Raw genomic sequence first — 18,937 nt, 5'->3', positions numbered from 1 at the left:
CGGTGGAGATGTAATTATACAAGGTGTAAAAAGGCAGAAATATATTCATCAGCTTCTTGGGCTTTGTGCCATAACTACAAAATGGCAGACTTTTTTCTGGTATAAAATCACGTATTAAAGAAAAAAATTTGATTTCAATGTACAGTGTAAGAGAGCAGGAAACAAGATGTTTTTCAGGAAGTCTTATTACCCGCTGTACATAAGATTAGTCAATTTAAGAAAATTATTATAGCATACAAGTTCCAGAAAGGAAAAAAAAAATTCTTATAGAAGAGAACTACTCGATCTGTAATATGAAGTGGATTCTGTAGCAAATTAGAAGTCTAATTATGAAACTCCAAAAATGAAAGATCTCTCAGGTGTACTGAAATTCAGTATTTTGAATTACAGAAACTGGACATCATGCAGGTGTATTTCCCAGCATAATTCCTTCATGGGTCTTCTGCTTTCCTTCTCTTCCCCATTATAGCACACAGGGAGAGAAACCATTTTAAGCATGTAATTTAGACATCAACCAATATTCCCTGCACACTATTCTATCCTATTTTTTGTTTACTATTCTCTTCATACAGACAAAATATAATGAAATTTGGTTTCCATGACTGCAATTCTCTTATTGACAGATCTTGATTCCTAGCTTTCCTCTGTTTTATGGTTTCCAATGCCACAAAGCTTCAGAGAATTTGTGCTTCATGTTCCACATACTGTGAAAAGTGAGAGCAAAAGGACTGTGGACACATTAATATAGTTCAGGTGGATCAGCTGCGTTCTACCTTACAACACAAATAAAATGCAAAAAAAAAGCAAGGAAACATAAAAGACATAACAGAGATTTTGAAGATGTGTGGTTTTCTCTATGGTGACATCAAGATGTGCACACAACATATGAACAGTCCACCAGCATTTTAGGGTACGACGTCTGGATGCAAAAAGTAATGCAAGAATACTGCACCAGCTCGTAGTGCTAGACATGAATGTAACAAAGGCTTCCTTGCCTTAAGTGATTTACACTTCTGACGCTACCTTCACAAGAGAGAATTTTTTTTCCATCTTTTCCCTTACCCCAGTATTCTAGAACTTTAGTGAATTAGCAATATGAGGATGGAAAAATGGAGAAAAACAGGTTTTTGTTTCGGTATTTTTCCAGATTTTTCAGAATTTTCTCTAAACAGTTGGAAAGTGTATGTTTAAGAGTATCATGAGGCCAGATGAGGAATACTAACTATGAAGAAGAGCCACAAGCCTAAATGCTTCTACTTCACATGACTGGAAGTAGATCCACAAAGCACATGGTCAGAGTCATGCAACAAATAACCCTGGCAATGTGAACAAAGCTGAAAGTCCTCCCACACAAATGCAGTGAGGCAGGGAATAGAAAAATTGCAGGGTTCTAGGCAAAGAGGCAGCAGGAAATGGTGCTAGAGCACTGTCCCATCACTATCTTACATTCTTTCAATTTCTGAACCTCAAAAACCTTAAAATAAATTAAGAAAAATATTAGGATCTAAGGCTTTTCTTTTTTTTTATTATTTTAATCTGGAATAGGCTACATCATAAGGTGTTTATGGAGATTTTACTGTCACCAACTTCACAGCTGCCAGCAAAGGCAAGTCAGGGAGGTTGTACTTCCCGATCTATGATTGAAGCTTCCTGCAGACTGTCCTGGAGCTCTCACAGAAAGGCCAGCCAACAGGTTAGGAACCCATTGCACTTGTTTCTGGAACAAGAATGAAATACACATTTTTGTACTGCTGAGTTCTCTCTGCTTTCTGTCTGCTCCTGCTCCAGTGGGGATCACTACTCACTGAACCACTGCTCCCTAAGGTCTGTTTCTTCCCCAGTTGCCTTCCTGCACCAATTGTCATCCATCCCTTTGCCCTCCTGCTGCTGTTTACAGTACAGCCCTTACTTCCCTCTGGTTTTAAATACTGATCTTTTCCTCTGAGTCTTCTTCAAACAGGCATCATCATCATCTTTTACCTACCCTTATAATCCCTACACATGCTACCCAACTGCCTGCCTTCCTTCTTTCCCCTTCCATCCACCCTCACAGGATGGGATTTTTCTGCTTGTGAATTTTTAAGGGCTTGGCAGCTTTTAAAACTATTTTAAAATTACTTTAGGGTGGGGCTACTATTTCTTTCTTTCTTTCTCCCCTCTCCTGACAGAATCGAAAGGAGATTCCCCATCTGCACAGCCCATTCTCATTCTGCACTGGAACATTTTCTCACAAGGTGGGCAGATAAAACATCTGGGGATGCCCTGGAGCCCAGCAGCAAGCAGCAGGCCAGAGGAGGAGCTGCAGGGTCAGCAACAGAGACTGCAGCTCCTGCTCCCAGTGTGGGATGCCATTTACATTTCAGTTTCTCATGCTAATAATACAATCACCTTTCTGTCACATACTTCTCCAGGGTAAATTCCTGTGCAGACTTTCTTCCCCAGACTCTCTGGCAGAAACATTTTACAAGCAAATAGTGAAATCAGAGCTAAAAAGATCAGGTGATAATGGAGAGGAAGTGCACAACATGAAGGATAAGCCCAAATATGTCTGGTATCGTCAGTCATACTGAAAACACTTCAGAGCTGTCAAAAGAACATGGGGGGAGACAGAAAGAATGAAACAGAAAATGTAACACTAACCAGTATTTTAAAATGAAAAATATAATTTTACCAATATTTTAAAAAAATTCAGCATACTTTGAGGATTTTTAGGGTAAAGCATCAATTTTTACTGCTACTTGAATTACATACTAGATGAATGGTGACCAGAAGCAGAGAATAAGGCAAAATAGAAGAAAGATACTTAGTTCCTGAAAAATAAATTGATAAAAAAGCCTGCAAAACCCTATATGGAGGGTTTTTTCAATGTATTCCACAAATTACATCTTTTTCTGAGGAAAAAGCGTGTGTAAGAGATTTTTATGTACATTTCTACGGTAGTGATATCCTACAGAACCCTTTTCTTCCACAAAGTTCATTTGGATTTTTAGACAGCAAAATATGAAAACAGTAAAGAAATACATTAAAGGAGAACTACAAGCTTCTAAAATTAAAATTGGTATGTAGCATTGAGCTGCCAAGAAATCATCAATAGTTTCAGGGTTTAAATGTTCCATTGGTATTAGTGTAATCCACAGCAATTAACCCTACATAAATGTGCTACAATCATTATCAGTGACTGAAGTCAAATAGGAATAGATCTGAGAATTTTGGTGGAGGCAAATTCAGGTAATTAAAACCACTGGCAGTTCCTACACATTATTTAACACCACACCAAAGCAGATGTGCTTGAAGGAAAAACTAGAAAGTAATGAATTAAAGCTGGATGGATCCTTAAAATCAGAGCAAACCAGGATAAACAATACTGTATTATATGGAGTTGAAAATTAAATTATTAAAGCCATGAAAGTTATTACACAAAGAACACCAAAAGAATGTTGTCATCTTCTTTTATAAGAATTAGGTATTGGAGATCAATTTAGAAGCCTTAGTTGAAACAAAGGAAGTGAAATGTGAAATATATGTAATTAACAAATTCATCAAGCATTTTCTTTGGTAAGGAAATTGGGAAAACAAATCAAAGTGTATGTGGCTGCACATACCATGAATACGAGAGTCTGCTGGGGCAACAAGACAATGCTGTCAGAAATAGTTTGTTAAATTTATTGAGCATTACAAAGTACCTGGGCCTCCTATAATATTAGATATGAACATTAATATATTTTTATTATGAGCACAAAGAACACTTGAATATCCTAAGTCTGTTGGAATTCTTATCAGGGGCTGCACAGAGTTCACAAGAGGTGCCATGATACCACATTCAATCTTAGTAAGCTTAAAATCTGTACCCTGCTTGGATGGTTTTGGTACCACAATAAATATTTATAGATCTGTCAATGCATCAACATTTAAAGTGAAAAGTAAACTGAAAGTATTACCCACCTGAATTTCCCAACTTCTGTTACTTTCTTCAAGCAGCAAGTTCTTCAGTGAAGATATCCCCAATTCTAGACAGTGAGGAAAAATGGAAAAAACAGCATTAAGTTACTATCTGTTACAGTACCCTAATCCAAACAATTTAGTGAAGAGCAATGTAACTTCACAGTTCCAGAAAAAAAACCAGCTACCAAGAGGGAGACTCAGAAGTTCCTCCAAGGTTTCTCCTTTGCAAAGCGTCACAGGTGTCAGAATGACTGAGCTACTTCCACTTGTGAATGATTTCAAGGATTACGGACTACCTTGTTTACAGCAGTGCTGAAAGAAACTTTTGATCACTTGTGCACCCTCAGGTCCTCTTAATTCTTATACCCCAGTATGTTTACGCACTGTTTAAAATACATAAATAATTTTTATAGATATACGTATGTTTGACATAGTTAAATGAAGTAAATAAGGAGTATGGGTACAAAAGCAGTACCTACTTAGCTCTGGCTGCTTCCTTTGCTAGGGTCAGACTTTTATATTAGCAGGGCTGTGTGGGAATTATATGTATATTCCAACATTATTTTTCCAAGATTAGCTAGCAACCTCTCTTAGTGATCAGATTTCAAATTACTGGTAATTCCAGGTAGTTCAGGGAATAATTGTTTTGTACTAGTTCCCCATAAAAATGTGTAACTTGGCAGTTAAATGCCATGAAGTGTGTGAGGTTTAGCAAACAAGTTTGGTATTGAATCATGTCCACAACATCTGTTACTGAGTTCAGCAGTTCTCAGTAAAAGGAAGGATTGCAAGTACTGCAGACAATAACAGAAAGGAAACACATTTATAAGAGCTGGCTCTGAGTGACAAGAACCACTGCTACTTGAAGTCGCAGCAGAATATTTAGTGCTGTTAAACCTTTATTCAAAAAAACCCAACCCAAACAAACCAGAACACCAAGGTATTCACTGAGCATCCACCTGCAATGACAGTCATGACGGCATTGATAGATCAGAAATGGATTTCAAAACAGACAGAAGACTTTAGGAAAGTTAAAAATACCAAACAATCAAGTTTGCACTTCAAATGTGCATATAAAAATAAGGTAAATGTGGTAGTAAATGAAATTTTTTACATTTCCTGTGCTAGACAGGGCAATGTTTTGCAGATTTTACTAGAGTAACCAAAACAAACCGAAACAATCTCTCCCCAAAAAAGCTCCACCTCCCTATTACATTTGACATCCCCAATGTTTTAACCTTCATGCTTTATGGTGAGACATTCGCTTGCTGACTTTTACTAGGGAGCTTTTTTATCATATCTCAGCCCTTCCTTGCTCACAAACTAGGGAACAAAGTCTTATCTTTCTTCTCAGACTGACATAAGACAGATTTAAAAAGTAAAATTAAGGGGTTTTTACCTTTACCCATGTAGTTGTCAGAAAAATTATGGACTAGAAACAAAGAGCTAAGGCAGATGAGAGCAGGTAAAACAGACTATAAATGCAGAAACATAGTAAATTAAAAGAAAAATGTTGTGAAGGAAAAGGGGCAAACTTGTCTGCATACCATTACATGTCAAGAGCTATGAAAGTCCAATATGAAAGCAAATAAAATCCTTAAAGCCAGAAAGGCAAGCACGTCTTTTTAGAGTAGATGTCAATTTAGTAAGAGAACTGTCATTGAAAGTTAGCTACCTTCTAGTTAAAGACTCTGTGAACAATAAATATCTGATACATAGATAGGAGAAACAAGTAATTTAGCTGTAGTTAAACAGCTCAAATGCACTGTAGTTAATGTAGTTAAACAGCTCCTCACTCAAATGCAATGCAACTGAAAGAAAAGCGGAGAAAGATTCATCTTAATAAATTTTACTGAGAGAAAACTGCATTATGAGAAATTAGCAAAGAGAACACAATAATAGCACACATAACATCCAAAGCATGTAGAGACCAATTCTGTATAAACATTTTAAATATGTAATAACATTTATACAAATGAGCTAACAGTAGATATAAGAATATCTCTATTTACAATCTCTAAGCCAAATGTCTTCCTCCACCCCTCTTCTTAAAGAAAAACAGACTTCAAGACTTTCCTAAAGACTTTTAGGATGTCCTAAAGACATCAGAAATCTAGGGCCATGCCGTAAGAGGAGCAGGACAGAAAAATAAAAGTCATCCTTGTACAATAACATCTCAAAAAGCCAGTCACAAATGAGATGATCTGGACCAGTGGTTACAAGTCATCATGTCACAGCTATTTAGAATCCCATATGTATGAAGCCTGTAGACTAAACCTACATCCTAATGGACAATTTAATTAACAAAATCATTTCTATAAATGGTAGACTTCTGGCTTGAAAGACTATTAAGTGACAGCAGAGTGGAAAAAGTAGCTGTTTGCAGGTACTGCCAAGGCACACTACTAATCAAGCTGTGCCAAGTTTCTATTAACTCTGGACAGCTTACTGCAGACTTGCCCACATCACATTCACTAAAAACACCAATTAAAACATGCATTTGTCTAAGTGGTATCATTTGTGTGAGAATTTGAAGCTGTAGATTTGTTTGAAGCCTTGTTTTCAATTATTATTTCTAAATAATAATTACATTACTGATTTAAACAGTTACAAGAAATCACTAATGTTGCCACATTAACAAGTGATTTCACTTTCATCCTGATATTATCTGCTCAGATGACTTTTTATTTTGTTTAGCCCATCCCAGCTTACATGTCACATCAGCCTTTTATGAGGAGTTCACTACAAAACCTGTGTATGAAATCAAAGATGACAAAAAACAAATCAATATGGTAAATTACATATGGGTTCTCTTAGAAAAGTGAAATATATCTATTCGTACAGTGCTTCCACTGAATAGAGACACACTACTTTAGAGAACCTCAATATCAAAGAAGTATATTTTAGTGGAACAGCTGTAGAAACATCATAACCATCAAAAGAATTGAGAAAATTAATTTTGCTATTCCTAAGTATCAAATTCAGAGAGCAAAATCATTAGTGTAGCTCTAACATTTTCTAAGTTGTTTTCTAATTACACAAAACAGGTTGAAATTTGATACAGAACTTGAAAACACTACACATGTACAGTGTAAGTTTTAAAAATGTATTCCTACCATAAAGAAAAATATTTTCTAAATTAAAGAGCCCATGAATTTACAATACACGAACAGTTAAATAGCCTGCAAATAATTCAGTCCTGTCCATTGGAAGAAAAAACCCAGAGGACTTCAGCAGTTTCACTGTTTTATCCACTAGAAAATAAAAATTCAGAAGTTTGCATTGGGTTTCACTGTTTTCAATAGAACTTTTTCATCCTTTTGAAAGCTATTAAAAACAAGAATGGAAAAAATACCAATGCTTAATTTTTCACCTAAGTAATTTTTATCTCTGTAGGCATACACCATATATACACACAGATTTACAATCCTCTTTCTACTCTAGGCAAAGGCAAAGTACATACATACATATAGCCCACAGAGCATATTTTATTATTTCACTGTGAAGCTTGTAACTGATACAGCAATTAATTACACAGAAAGACCCACAATAAATGAAGTCCATGAAATGTCAGTCAGTTTAGAGCTGTTCATATTTGGCACCAAAAGAGCCATAAGGTATATAACATTAAAGATAAGTTGAAAAACATTGTCAAGTTCATTTTAGTTTCTCCCACTCCTATCAGAGGAATACAAATCTCAAAATTAGAATATTTTGAGAAAATACAATGCTCAAAATTAGAATCCTCTAGAAGACAAACTAGAGATGGAGTTTACATTTAAGATATGTCTTTAGGAGAAAGACACTCTGTTTCTTTAGGAGAAAGATACTTTATTCACCGACTATACAAGACTATATACTATACTATACACCAACTATACTAGAGGACTTGGGACAGTAGCCTACTTAAACTTACCTCAGAATGCATTTTCTTCACTTCAAACACTGTTCTCAAGATTGCCTTAGAAGATAACATCAAGACATTTCAATACTTCATAATGTTTGCATTTTTCTTGGTTGGCCTCCAGAAATAACCCCAAGTCAGAAAAAAAAAAAAAAATCAAATAATTGTCCCAGAAACTAGTAGGAGTCAGACACACAGATGACTGGTGTTCAAGTCATGTGTATCTCTACTGGCATCAGGCTTTCCTATTTCTTCTCTTTCTAAGGAAATTCCTTGGATCATCAGAGACACACATATCTGCTTTAGAAAATGAACACATAACACTCTACAGAGAAGACTTGTCTGCTCTAAATCACTCAGGTGACAATCAACCTGTGTGCTACTACAGATCTTGTATGTAACAGAAGTAGACAGGTCAAGGGTATGATGAAATGAAAAAATCCCACCCAAAAATACAACAGTTCACTGTCTGAAGTCCTACTGACCCTCAAGTTTTGTCTTTTAAAGAACTAGAAAGAGAGTTTAGTGGACAGTAAATATCTTCCTCCTCAAAAAGCAAAAAAGGACCTAGCAAGTCACTAGATATACAAATGATTACACTGTGTACACAGTGATGTTCAGCCCTCGCAAAAACAGCCTTGAAAAAACAGCTTGTTTTCCTAAGGCAAAGACTGTCAAAGTCATCACTTCCCACACTTTCACTCTCAAAAGGAGGCCTGGCATTTTGAAGGAAAAATATCACAGTAATAAGTGCTATTACTATGACAGACTGCGTACAACAAGTGAATAGCTTTATAAAAACAAAATGCACCAAGTAACATGAATGCACACACAGATGGCTCAGATTTCCAGATGACCTCCCAAGTTCAGGACAGTCTGAATGTTCACGTCATGCCAGGCTAGTAACTCTGCTCTACTGGAGGCAAAGGCAGCTCTGGTGAACCTCCTGACTCATCTGAACTCTGATGCAGAAAAAGAATCTCAAGTCCCCATCCTTGGTTGTTCTACTACAAGATTTCTCTTTGTAATGAGAGAGTTAAGAAGCCCACTCTCTCAGGCCATCTAACAAAAGTCATAATAACTTGGTCTGCATTTTGAACCCATATCAATGCCTATAATTCTCAATAGCAGTGGGTCAGTATTTTTAAACTAGTAAGTTATTACAAGTAATCAAAATTTCATAGAATCATAAAATATGCTGAACTGAAAGGGAACCACAAGGACCATCACCCTACTCCTGACCCTGCACAGGACAGTCACAAGAGTCACACCATGTGCCCAAGAGCACTGCCCAAACACTTCTGGACTCTGTCAGGCTTGGTGCTGTGCCCACTTCCAAGGCAGCCTTCTCCAAGAACCAGCCACAGGTAAAGAACTAGGTAGAAAACCTTTTCCTAATATCCAGCTTAAACCTCTCCTAGGATAGCAGCTTAATACCATTTCCTAGGGTCCTATCACTGGTCATCACAAAGATCAATAACTGCTGCTCCTCTTCCCCTTACAAGGAAGTTGTAGACGGCAATGAGGTCTCTGTCTCTCCTCAGTCTCCTGCAGCCTCAGCAAACTGCATGACCTCAGCCACTCCTCATATGGCTTGTGCTCTACATCCTTCACAGCCTTCATTGTTCTCCTACTTTGAGATTTGAGACAATCAATATAGTAATGGGGAAAATAAATTATTCTTCATCCAAGTCTCCAATTTTCCCAAGTTCATTTAGACTACTGTAGTAAAGAGACAAGAAAAGTCAGCTTTTAACTTTTCTGTCCACTTTTCCTACAAATTCATTTACAAGTTTATCTGTCGCCAGCACTAAGGACAATTAACAAGTTTCAGAACAGAACACAGTTCTTCTTTATAAAGAAAACCCACAACAAACCTAAACTTGCATTGATGATGCTTCAGAACTAATTCTGTGTCTGAGAAAACAATTGCAAGCACAAAAGAATCCAAATATGCTTAACCAAGATCAAGCACCTTAAACATTCACAGTGTTTTGGCAAAAATCACCAGGACAAGCACTATCAGTAATAAGTGCTCTTGGTAGATATCTCTAGCAAGACTTTTAAGTCTATCTGTAAGTTCTCAGAGAGAGAACAAAGAAATTGTGGAGCTGCTTTGCTAGTTTACAAGATTATCATATGCCATTTTCTGAACAGAAAAGAAATTCCACAATTACCTATATCTGATTATTTCAGTAGATTTGTTTCAGAAACACACACACACACAAAAAGATTAAAAATCGGACAACAAGGACTTTTAATTCCATCATATTACTTTGTTTTTAATTAAGCAAAGAACATGCAGTCAAAGAACACGAATGTCAAAGAACAAGCAGTGCTAGTGCCACTGAGCATATGTAATACTAACAGATTCTGTTAATGCAGATTCCAACTAGCCTTCCTCCCACACACACACACACACACACACACACACACACACACACACACACACACAAAAGCACATTACCATGGTGATTTGCAAAATTTGCTGCCTGGGACTTCAGAACAGTGCAGCATTTGAAATGCCCTCAGCATCTTTGAATAGATGCAAACACAAATTAAGTTACATTTTAAAAGACAGTAAGTCACAAATAGTATGATAAAAATATCTGTACAGAAGAACACTGACAAAAATATCTGAATGTGATCTCGACCAGTAGAAACAAAAGCAACAAAGCTTTGAGATCGCACTTTTTGTCCTTGAAAGAAAAAGAACAAAGTTTAAGAATTTGAAAAAAGAGGTAGCATATATACAGTATAAAAAGCATAACCTAGAATCACCCATAACCTCTGTCAGTATTTGAGTACCTATCTGATCTGTGGAAGTGTCACTTTCAGAACAACGTATTTTCATTAACAGTATTCTTAATTTACATACTATTTCACTAAAATGCACACTCATTTGGACTATCACAGGTCTGCGCCTCTTCTGAGTTTCTCCCAAGTGGGATCACTCTTGATGCAATTTCCTTTTATTTATTACTATTTTCAACTGAACTAAATAGTAATAAAAAAAATCTTAAGAAATAAGGATCATTGTACTGTGAATACATACATATCCTGACACACAGAGGACAAAGGACTGAGAGCGAAGGTGACAACTGTGCCCCAACCAAATAATAAATAAGTTAAAATCAAAACCACAACCTCCACTATCTTTATTTTTCTGTATATAAACCGATAGTGCTCATACTTTGGCTTGTAAGCACCTCTGGATACAACTACCTGCAATTCTACTGAAGAAACACAAGGAATAAGACTCCACCGTAATTGCTAACTGCTGGCTGAAGGCCAGTACCACCCTTGCAAATGCATTCTTGCGGAGATGCAGCTAACTTGCTTTGCAGATTTAAATTGTAATGAATTTAGGATCTCAATGAAAGCTTCACCACTAATTTAATCATAGACAGGGTTTGACCTGCAATGATTAGAGCTGAAAGGAGTCACCACTCTTGGTGACTTTCCGGGAAAGGCCTGAGCTAAGTGAAAGTGCCACTTAGTAATCATTCATGGAAAATAAAGGCACCAGCGCAGGGATTTAGAGGTTGTTCTACAGAAAAAGCTTACAGGAAGCTTGGATACAGTAGACCCTAGACTCTGTTCACAACAGAGTGAAACTGTCTGTACTGACATACTGCCACTTCAAATTCACCTCAATGCAATCTCAAGGTGATCTGAGATTTTTGAAGGGTATCACAAGGCTTTGCCAATTACAAATCAGCTTAGAACAAAACTGGGTACAGTTGTAAGAAATAGCAGAGCTGAGCACACGTAGATATATCCTTTTAAAAAGTCCCTATTTCAACACTGAAATATAGACTTGATTACACAGCAAACCCTGGCTGTACCACTAGACATGCTCCTACTGTGGGCACATCACTTACACATTTCTGCAAGATGAAGCTTTCATAGGACAAAACCAACTAACCAATCAAAAAGTAAAATAACAGAATGCATCAAAACTTGCTTCCCATTACCTCTGCAAATCACTTCTCACATATGCTTGAGGACAAAACTAAAAAAATCAAATGAGGAAGGAGTGCATGAAATACCAAAAATAACACAATTGGTGAAGATTACTCCATGCTCCCTTCTTCCTCACCTTAAAATTAGATGTTACTTAAAATACACATTTTTAGCCTTTCTTCCAGTCTACGGTACACTGACTTCTTGAATATGTCTACACCAAATAGAATGGGTAAACTCCTATTTCTTAAATAATGACATGTAATTTTGGCTGGAGGAAACAGCTTCTACTCTACCTCAAAATCTGCTTCTACAGTTCAAGTGAACAGGACTACTTAACTTGAAACTACATTCTTACATCAATTTCAGTTTTCTTTAACTATATCAAGGCAGAACAAACTTTATAAAAGTCAGCTTACTAGAAAAGAACTTCAGTGCAAATATACCAGGGCAAGACACCGTTCACTTGAAGGGTTAAGAGAAGAAATAGGTACCTGAGCTCAAGTGAAAAATTGTTCTCAGGAAGCTTTAAAGGAGTAGGTAGAATTCCTCTAGCAAATGGTGTTTGATGCTAATAGATGCATCACATGGGGCCAATTAAAAGAGATGTTATCAGACAGCACAAGATTCATTGAATATGAGCTGTAAAGATAAAAGCAACCAATAAACGTAACATGACACTTTCTGCATATAGTATTTCAGTACTAAGCAGTGTGACTGTTTTGACAAGGAAGCCAGATGCAAATTAGCAAAGTCCTATTTTTGCATGAGATTTGAACAGTTGGTCTCCAAATTCAGTGAGTGAGTACAAAAAAGATGATTAAAGGTCCCACTCCAAAAATGAAGCATGGGAAAAGTATACCAAGCCCATACAAAGATAAGCCAGAACTTTAAGACAGAAAAGGTACTAGATTTAAGACAGAATTCACAAATCTCAGACAAAGACACACGTTTGTTTTTTCTATGAGGACAACTGGGATTTTAACTGGGGAGGCTTTGGTGACAAATTTTCTATTCTGTGAAAACAAAGTTTTCCTAAGGATACATTTTTGAACTCTTTGTAATAACTGATAAAGTTCAAGGCAGTCAGAAAAAAATAGGTTAAGTTGTACAGAGAAAGTACAAGATACCAAAATATCCAGCAAACCATGATGCAGTCTGCAATCAGTTACTTGGTTCATGCACAGTTTTGCCCTTGTACTGTTTATATATTGATAAAACAAATAGCTCTCTTAGCCTAAATGGCTAGAGATACTTACAATATTTTATCCCTGCTTGCCTAAAGCACAACTCAAAGCACTCTAACTGTTTAGCTGTGAAAAATTATTAGGTCACAGAGGTCATCTCCATGTGCAATACTCTCCCAGCATTACAAGCCCCTTACTGTTTAGATCAAAGTTTCTCCTTTTCTATAAAGATGAACTGCATTTTCTCCTCCAGCACCTCTTCCCTAACACAGAGGCATTGGTTTATGCAGCGCAAACAAACCTCATCACAAGCCAGCAAACTTCTGTTACAATTTATGTATGGTGGGGAAATTGTTCAAACTCAGTCCAGTGAAGAACTGAGGTAACTGTTATCTAATAACTGCAGTATCAGATCCAGGGCTCAGGTAACTGCAACTCAATAGACCTCTGACATTACTAGATGTCAGCCTCTAATATGATACCTACTTTCAACATCAGACAAATAAGTAAACCATTGCAGACAACTCACAGAGACCTATTTCAGTTGTTCGCTGAATATAGTTTAGCTGTAACACAGAAGCAAGCTGTGTAGCAGCTCTTAGCTCCTTAGGCAGTGCAATCAGCAGCTTGCTTTCTCCCATGCATGGCTCATGCACTACTGCACATGCAGACAGAAGGTACCACAAAATCACAGAATATGCTGAGTTGGAAGGGATCCCCAAGGATAATGAAGCCCAGCTCCTAGTCACTGCACAGGACATCCCCAAGAGTCAGCTCTCCCTCTGAGTCTCACAACAAATATTGCAAATCTGACTGAACAGAAAACTAAATAAATTAGAAGAGGAAGTTAATACAGTTCAGTTATGTTTCCAGGAAGAAGCCTGCAAAACCTGCTGACAATTGCATTGACACCTTACGTCCTCCTCCTTATACCTCCTTCCTAAGCAGTTCTGTTAATGTGATACTGACAAAACACACGTAAGACTGCTTTGAAGTAGGTCTGCACTCCCTTAACTTTGCCTTCTAAATGGACAAGAGAGCTCCTCTTCCCCTTGGAGTTGAGGTGAAGCAGTCAACAGAAACTACTGCTCTTCTTATGACTACCCTTGCTCTAGTAGTTTCATCTCACACATCCACTCTAAGCACACACGAAACATTTGATTTGAGAAAGACAGTCCTCAGGCAGAGCTACCCATTTATGTAACGGCATTGAGCCAAGACCTCTCCTAGGACACTCACCAGCCTCATTTTCTCACATTCCCTTTGCTACTTAATAGGCAGCTTTCTCACTGCTAAACTCCCTCTTCAATCTGCCCTTTATGCAAAGCCCCCACTTAAACATGTTCAGTGCAGCTGTTTGATTGCTCTCTTACCCATGCTCAATTGCTTCAGGTTGCTTCTTCCTTGAATTCCTCATCATTTCTTAACATTTCTAGTCATACAATAAAATGAAAGACTTACCATGCAAGGCAGACTTGCTTCATCAAAACAACATTAAACCTTTAGGTGACTGTGAAATAGTTAAAAGCCTCTCTTCAGATCAATTGATGTTCTTTAAAGAAAAATTAATCTAATCCACCCATCTCAAGACCAGCATCATTCAGAGCAGCATTCCCCCTCTCCCCTTTATTTTCCTCCCAGGCTCGGTTACAGAAAGGAACACCATGTGCCTGGTTTTCTAGTGCATCTATATCTAGTCTATTCAAAAAAATATAATTTATTTCTGCAGCCATGACATACACTTTGCCTCAGTACTTTTTAACACAAAAGTAATACAGCAGTTATAATATTAAAATAACTCCTTCATGTTAACCCTGCTAAGTATACTTTGAGCATTGACAAAACTGGATTAGAAGACAGGCCTTCATGAATGTTTCAGAATAATTAAGAAAGCAATTCTCTCACTTTTAAAGTATGAAAACAGTGACTGACACTTTCACAACACCCTAAATTCCTTTAAAACTCTTTTATTCGCTTTACAATATGCCTATTTTAGAACTAGGAGACACAAGACAGCTAGTATTAAACAAATATGGTAGTAACAAACAGATTTTGATGAATATGGCATGAGGAACAAGGGCCACACTCGCCTTCACCCACTTTTGCTATCTGTATGCACAGAGAGGTGTAGAAAGAGAAACACACACCCAGGGGTAAGGCGGTAACCAAAGATAAGTGTTTACATATGTTTACATAAGGCAACAGTCTATAATGCTTGCTAGAATCATACCTAGGAAAAACATGTATTGCACTAATGAATTATATGCTAATCTGCTATTCACTACCTAGACTGAGGCTGCCAAGTGTAATCAAGGGCTGCAACTGAGTTGCCTGAAACTAATTGGAATAGGCAAAGTATATCACTCAAAAGTGAAAATTAGTCACATCTGAATTCTATCCAAGCACTCACAGACACTGACCAGAACCCAGTGGGTTTCTGTCCAGAGCTAAAACAAAACATGACAAAGTACGCAAAACAGACTGGTAGAAGATTTTCCTTAGCACTATGGTATGCTAAGTTTACATTTAATTTGTCAAGCTAAGTTCACTGAAAATGAAAGTAACAACAACAAAAAAAATTCAACAGGAGCAGTATCTCCAGGGAGTACTTCAACACTGGGGTTATTTTTTTCCATTATTGAATCATTTAATTTCATATTATGCTTCATGACTAAAAGGTAGGTCTATAAATCACATTAAGCAAAGCAAGTATCTCAGTGCTATCCCTAATAGTTTGAAAACAATATTCTGAACTTCATGAAAATGCCACCTCAAAGATATATCACAGAATGAAGTATGTCCTCCTTGTCAGTGGTGTAAAGTATTTTTCTGGTAGTGCACTATAATTCTAGTGAGGAGAAACTCAAGAGGCAAAAAAGAAGCCCCTTCATGCCCCACCTCAGGATCAAAAAATCTGGCAAAGGTATCTTAAGGGTACGTGCAAGCTTGCTCAAGTAAATGGGTGTTACACGGACTCCTCAGCAGTGGACAATTACAGCAACAACTGCTGATTAACGCTATTTCACCACCAACAACCATTACCTCTAGAAAAGCAACTTCTTGTTGGAGAAAGAGATTAAATGAGACATTTAATCCTTCTTATTTACTGTTACAGCTCCATGACACATAATCTGATTTTTTGAAACCATTTTAGGGTTAATTTTTTATCACTGCAGTGAAAGCTCTGATACACTGGTTAAAAAAGGCACAGCAAAATATACAGAAAGGAAGTTAGAACATACACTCACTTTCTCATCTACTTTCCCTGTTCCTAAATCAATTTTTTTTTTTTTTTTTTTAACATGATGGGATATTTGAAACATTTCTAAATGTCTTTTCTCTACTGGGATCAGTCACTATGTCCTCAAGACTTCCCACAGACCAACACACTGCACACCAAGCCAAAACACTCACATCATGAGAATTACTAGCAGGCTTCAAAAGAAAATTATTTTGTATGGTTGTAAGACAGCACAAGTAAATTAACAATTATTTTTTGTCAAAACAGCCTTTGAATAAAAGATAATTCAGCTAGTATTTCTGGGCAAGCTACATGTAACAACCATTTCAGAGATCTTGGTTCCTCTGGTGCACAAATGCCATATAACATTAAATGGACTGCATGAAATAATTTGCAATCTATACAACTCTGGCCTAGGTATAGAGAAACTTCACCAGGAAGTGTCTTGCACACTGAAAAACTCATACTTGTTAAAGTCACTTTAGATGCCCAGACAGCTATGTCCAGGTTCCAGCTTCTCACTCAAGCTAATGGGATAACCCAAATTTAAAAGAGCAGTGATGTACCTATTGACACACAATGAAGTTGTATGTATATAATAAATTTGTACAGTGAATTATCTCATTATCTCATTGCTTATTGGATCTGCGACTTATTTCATTTGTGGCTTGATCACGTCCTGAAATTTCACTTACAATAGTCCCTTTCACCCTTCAAAAAATAAAAATTACAGTATAAATTTAATATTTAATTACATCTTTCAAAAATGCATCTATATTTTAACACTGCAAAAAACAACTCAGAAACATATCTGTACCTTCAAGGAGCTGCTATTAATCGGATTACCTAGATAAAATACTTGACTAAATATGCCTTATGACTGAGGAAAAAGCAGCACCTAATCTCAGTTATTTCAGTCAAATATAGGGAAACACACTAGTATTACCCTGATGGGTATTTCCTATACACTGATTTAAGTCTAAAAGGTGGCTGTCAGCCCTGGAGGATTAATTAAGTCCCATCACTATAAAACCATACATAAAGCGAGCACTTAAGGCATCACTTTCTCACAGATTTTCTTTACTCTTCTATTTTTTTGCAGTCTAGAAGGGACGTATATATGCAACAGGCACGAGAAAAGTCTGTCTAGGGTCTCACTTAAATGACTCCTCAAGTTTTTGTCTTGTAGGCATGAAATTATCAATCATCAATACAAGTTCAGAAACAAAACTGAAAAACTTACAGTTTAATGCATACCCAGCTTCAGGTAAACGTCACAGGGCCTCACGCTCTCCTGGAGCGTTCTCCTATGGAAGAGTTACAATTCTGGTAAGCGCACAGGGTCACACACACAGAGTAACTACCTGGAAACCACACGCTCTGCCCAGCAGACAAGCGCCACATTTCAAAGAACCGCTGTTAAACGCTAATTTACCTCTCTAGACGCGCACGAAAGTCATTGCTGCTACACCCGGGCGCCCTCCTTCCCCTGCCCGGAGGGCCTTACACCCCTCCCGCGGCGCCGCGGGGCTCCGCACGGCGCTCGGGGACACGGGTGGGAGGGACGGAGGCGTCGCGGCATCCCCGCCGTGGCACCACGCCCCGCTCCGGGCACAGCCCGACCCCGGGCCCCGCTGCCCGCCGCGGCACCTGCCCTCCCGCCGCACGCTCGGGCGCCGGGCCGGGGGCGCGCGGCATTAAAAAAGAACAACAACAACAAAAAAACAACCCCCCAAACCCAACCCCCCACCTCAACAAAACAAAACACACAAAACCCAGGAAACCCAAATCCGCCCGCCCCCCCCCCCTTTTTTTTTTTTTTTTTTTTAATCTCCCACCACAAAATCTGTCGCTCGCTCCTCTTTGTCCGAGCGTCAAGCGGGATTACGGCAGAGCATCACCCGCCGCGCCCGCGGCACTGCCCGCTCCCGAGGCGGCGGGGCCGGAGCCTCCCCCGCATCGCCCCGCCCAGCACCGCCCCCCCCCCCCCCGGGCACCTCGCTCGGCCCTCGCTCGCCGCTGCCCGGCCGCGGGGCTGGCGATGCGGGAAACACCGGCGGTCCCAGGCGGCGGCGCAACACACCCTCCCGCACCCCCTCATCGCTCCCAGCGGGCCGCCGGGAAAGGCAGCGCCCGCAGCCCAGCCCAGCCCAGCCCAGCGGCAGGTAGAGGGAAGGGTGGCGAGAGCGGAGATCCCCGCAGCCCTGCCCCGGCACTCACCGCTGCCCACGGCGGCGCCCGCTCCTTTGTGTGCTCGCCGCGCCCCGGCACCTCCGTCTCCCGCTGCCGGGCGCCCCGCGCCCCCTCCCCGCCGCGCCGGGGGCGGAGGAGGACGCAGCCGAGATCCGCGGAGGAGGGCGCTACCGCCCGCCGGTCACATGCAGCGGGCAGGCGCGGCGCAGGCTCCCGGCGAGCCCGGCCGGCAGCGGGCGAGGCGAGCTCGGGGGCGAAGATGGCGACCTCGGCGGCGCGGGGAGGGAATCCCCAGGCCGGCCCGCTCCGCTCCGCGCTGCCGGCTGGGCTGGGCGCGCCGGGGAGGGGAGGGGACAAAGAGCGCCTGCCGCTGCCCGTCAGCGCTATCGCTGTGCCGCCCGCTCCGCCTCCGCCGCCGCGCTCCCTGCCCGGCCCGCTCCGCTCCCGGCGCTCGGGGCTCGCTGCCCACCGCGGCGGAGCCCCAGCGCTGACCGTTCTCTAGCC

The 18,937-nt window shown here is 39.6% G+C and overlaps 1 protein-coding gene across 4 annotated transcripts in view; it reads right to left on the bottom strand.

The window, feature by feature from the left end:
- Window positions 1–18,679, bottom strand: part of CDC42SE2 (CDC42 small effector 2) — an 80,579-nt gene extending 61,900 nt beyond the window's left edge. For 2 of the 4 annotated variants that reach the window (XM_088054525.1, XM_014258826.2), the window contains exons 1-3: window positions 18,461–18,679; window positions 17,484–17,547; window positions 3,943–4,007 (exon numbers count right to left, since the gene is read on the bottom strand). The gene's annotated coding sequence lies outside the window, so the exon portion shown is untranslated. Of the gene's footprint in view, window positions 1–3,942; window positions 4,008–17,483; window positions 17,548–17,675; window positions 17,755–18,078; window positions 18,174–18,460 lie in introns of those variants that run through there. The other 2 variants (XM_014258827.2, XM_014258828.2) reach the window with 2 other exon arrangements.
- Between the last annotated feature and the right edge of the window lie 258 nt (window positions 18,680–18,937).

The sequence above is a fragment of the Pseudopodoces humilis genome, chromosome 4 (assembly GCF_049639895.1).
Source record: "Pseudopodoces humilis isolate 2021_Gansu_Grassland_sample_001 chromosome 4, ASM4963989v1, whole genome shotgun sequence".
NCBI lineage: Eukaryota > Metazoa > Chordata > Aves > Passeriformes > Paridae > Pseudopodoces > Pseudopodoces humilis.
This window is presented reverse-complemented; position numbering and strand designations above follow the sequence as displayed.